Source organism: Symphalangus syndactylus, chromosome 4 (assembly GCF_028878055.3).
Source record: "Symphalangus syndactylus isolate Jambi chromosome 4, NHGRI_mSymSyn1-v2.1_pri, whole genome shotgun sequence".
In the NCBI taxonomy this organism is placed as follows: domain Eukaryota; kingdom Metazoa; phylum Chordata; class Mammalia; order Primates; family Hylobatidae; genus Symphalangus; species Symphalangus syndactylus.
The window spans coordinates 83,239,702-83,249,756 of record NC_072426.2 but is presented as its reverse complement, the minus strand read 5'-3'; positions in this window follow the sequence as shown (position 1 = coordinate 83,249,756).

Genomic DNA, 10,055 nt, shown 5'->3' with positions numbered 1-10,055 from the left:
ACAAAGACACAACATACCAGAATCTTTGGGACACATTCAAACCAGTGTGTAGAGGGAAATTTATAGCACTAAATGCCCACAAGAGAAAGCAGGAAAGATCTAAAATTGACACCTAACATCACAATTAAAAGAACTAGAGAAGCAAGAGCAAACACATTCAACAGATAGCAGAAGGCAAGAAATAACTAAAATCAGAGCAGAACTGAAGGAAATAGAGACGCAAAAAAACCCTTCAAAAAATCAATGAATCCAGGAGCTGGTTTTTTGAAAAGATCAACAAAATTGATGGACTGCTAGCTAGACTAATAAAGAAGAAAAGAGAGAAGAATCAAATACGTGCAATAAAAAATGATAAAGGGGATATCACCAGTGATCCCACAGAAATACAAAGTACCATCAGAGAATACTATAAACACCTCTACACAAATAAACTAGAAAATCTAGAAGAAATGGATAAATTCCTCGACACATACACCCTTCCAAGACTAAACCAGGAAGAAGTCGAATCTCTGAATAGACCAATAACAGGCTCTGAAATCGAGGCAATAATTAATAGCTTACCAACCAAAAACAGTCCAGGACCAGATAGATTTACAGCCGAATTCTACCAGAGGTACAAGAAGGAGCTGGTACCATTCCTTCTGAAACTATTCCAATCAATAGAAAAAGGGGGAATCCTCCCTAACTCATTTTATGAGGCCAGCATCATCCTGATACCAAAGCCTGGCAGAGACAAAACAAAAAAAGAGAATTTTAGACCAATATCCCTGATGAACATCGATGCAAATATCCTCAATAAAATACTGGCAAACTGAATCCAGCAGCACATCAAAAAGCTTATCCACCATCAAGTGGGCTTCATCCCTGTGATGTAAGGCTGGTTCAACATATGCAAATCAATAAATGTAATCCAGCATATAAACAGAACCAAAGACAAAAACCACATGATTATCTCAACAGATGCAGAAAAAGCCTTTGACAAAATTCAACAACCCTTCATGCTAAAAACTCTCAATAAATTAGGTATTGATGGGACGTATCTCAAAATAATAAGAGCTATCTATGACAAACCCACAGCCAATATCATACTGAATGGGCAAAAACTGGAAGCATTCCATTTGAAAACTGGCATAAGACAGGGATGCCCTCTCTCACCACTCCTATTCAACATAGTGTTAGAAGTTCTGGCCAGTGCAATCAGGCAGGAGAAGGAAATAAAGGGTATTCAATTAGGAAAAGAGGAAATCAAATTGTCCCTGTTTGCAGATGACATAATTGTATATCTAGAAAACTCCATCATCTCAGCCTGAAATCTCCTTAAGCTGATAAGCAACTTCAGCAAAGTCTCAGGATACAAAATCAATGTGCAAAAATCACAAGCATTCTTATACACAAGTAACAGACAAACAGAGCCAAATCATGAGTGAACTCCCATTCACAATTGCTTCAAAGAGAAAAAAATACTTAGGAATCCAACTTACAAGGAATGTGAAGGACCTCTTCAAGGAGAACTACAAACCACTGCTCAATGAAATAAAAGAGGATACAAACAAATGGAAGAACATTCCATGCTCATGGGTAGGAAGAATCAATGTTGTGAAAATGGCCATACTGCCCAAGGTAATTTATAGATTCAATGCCATCCCCATCAAGCTACCAATGACTTTCTTCACAGAATTGGAAAAAACTACTTTAAAGTTCATATGGAACCAAAAAAGAGCCCACATCGCCAAGTCAATCCTAAGCCAAAAAGAACAAAGCTGGAGGCATCACACTACCTGACTTCAAACTATACTACAAGGCTACAGTAACCAAAACAGCATGGTACTGGTACCAAAACAGAGATATAGACCAATGGAACAGAACAGAGCTCTCAGAAATAATACCACACATCTACAACCATCTGATCTTTGACAAGCCTGACAAAAACAAGAAATGGGGAAAGGACTCCCTATTTAATAAATTGGCTGGGAAAACTGGCTAGCCATATGTAGAAAGCTGAAACTGGATCCCTTCCTTACACCTTATACAAAAATTAATTCAAGATGGATTAAAGACTTAAATGTTAGACCTAAAACCGTAAAAACCCTAGAAAAAACCTAGGCAATTCTATTCAGGACATAGGCATGGGCAAGGACTTCATGTCTAAAACACCAAAAGCAATGGCAACAAAAGCCAAAATTGACAAATGAGATCTAATTAAACTAAAGAGCTTCTGCACAGCAAAAGAAACTACCATTAGAGTGAACAGGCAACCTACAGAATGGGAGAAAATTTTTGAAAACTACTCATCTGACAAAGGGCTAATATCCAGAATCTACAATGAACTCAAACAAATTTACAAGAAGAAAACAACTCCATCAAAAAGTGGGCAAAGGATATGAACAGACGCTTCTCAAAAGAAGACATTTATGCAGCCAAAAGACGTGAAAAAATGCTCATCATCACTGGCCATCAGAGAAATCCAAATCAAAACCGCAATGAGATACCATCTCACACTAGTTAGGATGGCGATCATTAAAAAGTCAGGAAACAGCTTCCTTCCTTCCTTCCTTCCTTCCTTCCTTCCTTCCTTCCTTCCTTCCTTCCTTCCTTCCTTCCTTTCTTTCTTTCTTTCCCTCTCTGGCCCACACTACAATCTACTCGGCTTGCTGCTGCCCGCGCCGCGGACTGCCTGGGACTGCCGGCGCGCGCCACCGCTGCCTGCCTTTTCTCCTTTGGATGCAGGCACGCGTTCGCCATCTTGGCCACGCTGGTCGCCAGCTCCTGACGCCGAGTGCTCTGCCCGCCTCAGCCTCCCGAGGTACTGGGACTACAGACGGAGTCTCGCTCACCCAGTGCTCGGTGTTGCCCGGGCTGGAGTGCGGTGGCGTGGTCTGGCCTCGCGGCAGCCTCTACCCCCCAGCCGCCTGCCTTGGCCTGCCAGGGTGCTGGGATTGCAGCCCCTGCCCGGCCGCCGCCCCATCTGGAAGGTGGGGAGCGCCTCTGCCCGGCCGCCCCATCTGGGAGGTGAGGAGCACCTCTGCCTGGCCGCCCCGTCTGGGAAGTGAGGAGCGCCTCTGCCCGGCCGCCCCGTCTGGGAAGTGAGGAGCGCCTCTGCCCGGCCACCCACCGTCTGGGAAGTGAGGAGCGCCTCAGCCCGGCCACCCACCGTCTGGGAAGTGAGGAGCGCCTCTGCCCGGCCGCCCCGTCTGGGAAGTGAGGAGCGCCTCTGCCCGGCCACCCACCATCTGGGAAGTGAGGAGCGCCTCTGCCCGGCCGCCCCGTCTGGGAAGTGAGGAGCGCCTCTGCCTGGCCACCCATCGTCTGGGAAGTGAGGAGCGCCTCTGCCCGGCCTCCCATCGTCTGGGAGGTGAGGAGTGCCTCTGCCCGGCCGCCCCGTCCGGGAGGAAGTGAGGAGCGCCTCTGCCCGGCCACCCATCGTCTGGGAAGTGAGGAGCGCCCTCTGCCCGGCCGCCCCCGTCCGGGAAGAAGTGAGGAGCGCCTCTGCCCGGCCGCCCTGTCCGGGAAGAAGTGAGGAACGCCTCTGCCCGGCCGCCCCGTCTGGGAAGTGAGGAGCGCCTCTGCCCGGGCGCCCCGTCCGGGAAGAAATGAGGAGCGCCTCTGCCCGGGCGCCCCGTCCGGGAAGAAGTGAGGAGCGCCTCTGCCCGGCTGCCCCGGCCGGGAAGAAGTGAGGAGCGCCTCTGCCCGGCCGCCCCGTCCGGGAAGAAATGAGGAGCGCCTCTGCCCGGGCGCCCCATCCAGGAAGAAGTGAGGAGTGCCTCTGCCCGGCCGCCCCATCCGGGAAGAAGTGAGGAGCGCCTCTGCCCGGCCACCCATCGTCTGGGAAGTGAGGAGCGCCTCTGCCCGGCCACCCACCATCTGGGAAGTGAGGAGCGCCTCTGCCCGGCCGCCCCGTCTGGGAAGTGAGGAGCGCCTCTGCCCGGCCACCCACCGTCTGGGAAGTGAGGAGCGCCTCTGCCCGGCCATCCACCGTCTGGGAAGTGAGGAGCGCCTCTGCCCAGCCACCCACCGTCTGGGAAGTGAGGAGCGCCTCTGCCTGGCCACCCACCGTCTGGGAAGTGAGGAGCGCCTCTGCCCGGCCACCCCGTCTGGGAAGTGAGGAGCGCCTCTGCCCGGCCGCCCCGTCTGGGAAGTGAGGAGCGCCTCTGCCCGGCCACCCATCGTCTGGGAAGTGGGGAGCGCCTCTGCCCGACCACCCATCGTCTGGGAAGTCAGGAGCGCCTCTGCCCGGCCACCTATCGTCTGGGAAGAAGTGAGGAGCGTCTCTGCCTGGCCGCCCCGTCTGGGAAGTGAGGAGCCCCTCTGCCCGGCCGCCCCGTGTCTGGGTAGAAGTGAGGAGCTCCTCTGCCTGGCCGCTCCGTCTGGGAGGTCTACCACGGAGGCCAGAAGCAATGTGGGGGCTGGACGTGGTGGCTCACGCCTGTGGTCCCGGCACTCTGGGGGGCGAGGCGGGTTGATCACTTCGGGCTAGGAGTTCGAGACCAGTCTGGCCAACTTGGCGAAACATGAAGAATACAACAGACAAACCAACCAACCAACTCAATGACAACAAAACAGGTCTACCCTGGAGTCATACTCTAATTTTTTCTATTTTCCTCCCTTTCTGATCCTTTATCCCACTTTCTTTTTCTTCCTCTTCCTTCTCCCTCTTCTTTGTCAAATAGAGGATTGAGTTATTATCACTGATCCATATAAAGTCCCTCTCTCATTTATTTTAACTCCCACCCCCATTTCTATTCCCCGACTTCCCATGTGCAACCTTCCTAATATGTTTGATACGCATCTTTTTGTTTGTATGTATTTTTAGAAAATGTTTATTGTTTTTGTATGCAAAAAAAATTAATTAAAAAAAACAAAAAAAAGTCAGGAAACAACAGGTGCTGGAGAGGATGTGGAGAAATAGGAACGCTTTTACACTGTTGGTGGGACTATAAACTTGTTCAACAATTGTGGACGTCAGTGTGGCGATTCCTCAGGGATCTAGAACTAGAAATACCATTTGACCCAGCCATCCCATTACTGGGTATATACCCAAAGGATTACAAAACATGCTGCTATAAAGACACATGCACACGTATGTTTATTGTGGCACTATTCACAATAGCAAGACTTGGAACCAACCCAAATTTCCAACAATGATAGACTGGATCAAGAAAATGTGGCACATATACACCATGGAATACTATGCAGCCATAAAAAATGATGAGTTCATGTCCTTTGTAGGGACATGGATGAAGCTGGAAACCATCATTCTCAGCAAACTATCACAAGGACAAAAAACCAAACACCACATGTTCTCACTCATAGGTGGGAATTTAACAATGAGAACACATGGACACAGGAAGGAGAACATCGCACACCGGGGCCTGTTGTGGGGTTGGGGGAGGGGGGAGGGATAGCATTAGGAGATATACCTAATGTTAAATTACGAGTTAATGGGTGCAGCACACCAACGTGGCACATGTATACATATGTAACAAACCTGCATGTTGTGCACATGTACCCTAAAACTTAAAGTATATTAAAAAAATCAACACAGATGATTCCGGATGAGATCCTGTGCAACAACAACAAAAATGTTATAGAACTGTCCTTTCTAAGGACGTAATTCAGACAATATAGACTTAGATGGGTGATTCTCAAAATTCAGTACACTTTGGGCTCATTTGACGGGCTTGTCAAAACACAGATTGCCAGAACCCCACCCGCAGAATTTCTGATTCAATGCAGCTGGCTGGGGTAGAGGCAAAGAATTCATATTTCTAGCAAGTTCCCAAGTGATACTGATGATACTGGTCTGGGGTCAGACTTTGGGAACCACTGGGTTATATACTAGCATTGTATCATTGTTGATTTCCTGATTTTGATTACTGTACTATGGTTATGTAAAAGAATGTCCTTGGTCTTAGAAAATACAGCTGTATTATATTTAGGACAAAGGAGCATCAGGTCTGAAACTTATTCTCAAATGGTTCATTAAAAATGTAGATAGAGGCCAGGTGCGGTGGCTCACGCTTGTAATCCCAGCACTTTGGGAGGCCGAGGCGGGCGGATCACGAGGTCAGGAGATCGAGACCACGGTGAAACCCCGTCTCTACTAAAAATACAGAAAAATTAGCTGGGCGTGGTTGCGGGTGCCTGTAGTCCCAGCTACTCCGAGAGGCTGAGGCAGGAGAATGGCGTGAACCCGGGAGGTGGAGCTTGCAGTGAGCCGAGATTGCGCCACTGCACTCCAGCCTGGGCGACAGAGCGAGACTCCGTCTCAGAAAAAAAAAAAAAAAAATTAGCTTGTGTGTGGTGGTGTGGCTGAGGTGGGAGAATTGCTTAAGCCTGGGAGGCAGAGGTTGCAGTGAACAGGAATCACACCGTTGCACTCCAGTCTAGGCGACAGAGCAAGACCCTGACTCAAAAGTGAGAGAGAGATTGAGATAAACAGCAGGGTCTGACTGGAGCTGAATTATTGTGCTCAGCGTAGGACCGACTGTCCCACCCAGTGACCAGCACTGAGCACAGAGGGTAAACCCTGCAAAGGAAGTGACCAGCTTAGAGAACACTATTCATCGTTCCAAGGCCTGATGTTAACCACCCTGAGGCTTCATATTAAACAGAACACAATAACAGTGTTCTGGTTATGTTTCTTGAAGAGTCCCTTTTTTTAGAGATACACATTAAAATATTTACAGATGAAATGATATAATGTCTGCATGTTGCTTCAGCATAATATTACAGGGGAGAAGGGATAGGCTGATGGCCATAAGAGCATGCTGACAGTACCTGAGTTCTGTATATCTTTAGGTTAAAATTTGTTTCAGCTGGGCGCGGTGGCTCACACCTGTAATCCAAGCACCTTGGGAGGCACAGTCGGGTGGAGCAGCTTACAGTGAGCCAAAATCACGCCACTGAACTCCAGCCTGGGCGACAGAGTGAGATTATGTCTCCAAAAAAAAAAAAAAAAAAATCTTAAGTTTCTTTTAAAAAGCAAAAAAATGTAAATGTATATATATAATGATTACATGTGGACTTGGAGCAGCCAACACCATTGCTTCTCATTCCCAACAGCAGTCAAGACTCCTCAAGCTGAAATATTTGGGTCGGCCACACCTTTGCACCATGGCTTCCTTTGTTCCTCCTGAAGTCTTTCCTAATTGTGCTGGAATACAGGCATTGCAGCAGGGAATCCCCTGTTCCAGAGTTTCTTTCTAGCATGACTAAAGCCTTTGCTGGATCTTATAAATCACAAGATTTCACAGGAGATGCAGCCCTGGATCAGACACTCACTAACACCTCTTGTCTTCCCTTGAGTGCTGGGAAAGGGATGCTGGAGACTGGGAAACATTTTGCCATTTGCAGTCTTAGGAGATCTTTGTAAAGATTTCTCCCTCTGGATGGTTTTGACCAGGGCATTGCCAAATTCCATGTCCCAAGAGTCTTGGTTTCTGGATCCTCCTGAGCCTTTGAGTTTCCCATGAGGCCACAGCTGCAAGGGAGACTGAGCCAAGTGGCCATAACAACCAGGCAGAGTAGTGGGCAGAAGCAGGGGCAGGGTGCAAGCCTCTCCTCCCCAGGAGAGGAACTTCCCTGTGCCAACGGGAATGAAGGGACCCAGGGGGATACGTGGCAGACCCAGTGCCCTACCTCTTTTCATAGTCCAAGTTCCCCACAGACCCGTTCATCAGCTGGCTTACTGTTCACTTCAAGGTCATGACATCAGCTGTGTGATGTGGGGACAGAAATCCCTGGCATGGCCTCTGTGTCATTCCTCTGCAGACAGAGGAGGACTCAGGCTTGGCCATAATGCTGGAGTCACGGTGGATATAGACCCTGGCCCGTTTGACTCAAGAACACATACATAACTGGAACCAAGAGGCTAGGTTAATCCCCTCAACGCCCTGGCCACTTGGAAGACCCTAAGCTTCCTTCCAGATGGCCATGCTAAGCAAAGCCACTTGCAGCCACCCTTCCACAATGCGTTCTACATCATCCAGCTATGAAAACCACCTGCTGCCATCACTTTCACACTCATGCCTTCCCCTAAGCTCAAGGGGCCCTGGCCCAAGCTTCCTTTAGAACCAGGAAGGAGGTTCTGGCCCTCTTGAAAATCATCCTTTTCAAACAGAGGCATTTATCTTGGCAAAGTTTAAAAGACAAAAACCTGTAATCCCAACGCTGGGAGGCCGAGGTGGGCAGATCACCTGAGGTCAGGAGTTCAAGACCAGCCTGGCCAACATGGTGAAACCCTGTCTGCACTAAAAATACAAAAATTAGTCGGGCATGGTGTCAGTCACCTGTAGTCCCAGCTACTTGGGAGTCTGAGACAGGAGAATCCCTTGAACCTGGGAGGCGGAGGTTGCAGTGAGCTGAGATCGCACCACTGCCCTCTAGCCAAGGCAACAAAGAGTGAAACTCCATCAAAAAAAAAAAAAAAAAAAAAAAAAGAGATGACAGCTGAGCTCTAGGGCCCATCCCACAGACAATACCCAGAAACCTCCTCCCCCCAACTCCCACACACCTGGCTCCCAGCAGGCGGGCCTTTTCTCCATGGGGTTTGCCTATAAGACTTCTCTCCTGCTTTATCTCAAGTGGGTTTGTCAGGAAGGCAATGTCACCATCCCTCCACTAAATTCATCTCAACAACATTTACGGAATGCCAAGTGTGTCCTGAACATGGCTCAGCGTTTGCATGCACTGTCTTGATTTAACCACACATGCTTATAATAACCTAAGGGAGGAGCATTGTAGTATTTCATCAATATAAAGACACACATCTTGATTTTTCACATTTTCATGTACCTGAAATTTAGGTGGGTCTTCTAATCACAACTGTGACATGACTGTCCTGCCTGGTCTTATACAGACTCAGCCACAGCGGTTCATAGCGTTGTCACATCAATTAAGATTTGGGCATGGTTATTTCACATGTGGAGTATAGGTGCTATTTTAAATGTCTTCAGAAAGCTTCGACTGTGATTCAGCTTTGAATTGAAAAGCTAGTGTGCACACAAGAAGGCTGGGAACAAAGCAGCAGAATGCCTGTGTGATGCTGGCGAGACAGACACGTATTCATCCCTGCAGGGAGATCCGCAATCCAGGTTTTCTTGCAAAGCAACAACCAAGTACAAGTACTTAAAAACTTAAAACAGGACTTAAAAATGGGACTTAAAAACCATCCCAGGCTGGGCACAGTGGCTCACAACTGTAATCCCACAGCTTTTGGAGGCCAAGGCAGGAGGATTACTGAAGCCCAGGAGTTCGATACCAGCCTGGACAACATGGTGAGACCCCCATCTCTACAAAAAAAAAAAAAAAAATCCTTAAAAATTACCTGGACATGGTTACCTGTGTCTGTAGTCCCAGCTACCCAAGAGGCTGAGGTGGGAGGATCGTTTGAGTCTAGGAGTTCCAGGCTGAAGAAAGCTAGGATTGTGCCATTGCATTCTAGCTTGAGCAACAATGAGACCCCATCTCAAAAAAACAAAACAAAACATCCCCAGGATGAGTGGACACGCTTGCAAGAAATGCTTCACTTCCTGTGCTCCTCAATCAGGGTCCACCAAATGTTTTGTGCAAAGGGCCAGGTAGGGAATATTTTTGGTTTGTAAGCTATACAGGCTCAGCTGCAACCACTTAACTCTGTCATCAGGGCCTGAAAGCAGTCATAGGGTTGTAACTGTGTTCCAACAAAACTTTTTTTGCAAAAACAAGGGAAGGACCACATTTGGCTCATGGGTGATAGTTTGTTGTCCCTTTCTCTTGATGGAACAGAAAACAATGTGTGGAAAAATGAGGGCACTCATGATTTTAAGTCAAAAGTGTTACAGAAGATGAACTTTGAACTAAAAAAAAGTTCTAAGAATATCTTATTTCAATGATATTTTATGCGTGTGTACTTAAAAAAGTGATGTGTGATTAAAAAACAAAGCAAGGGGACCGCCATCAGCAACGGCCCCAAAGGCCACTGGGCTCCTTGCTGGGTTGTGCATTCAGCAGCCCCAGCACGGTGCATCAGTTGAGCACAGCTGGGACTCCCCACAACATGCGTGTCCCAGGCTGGC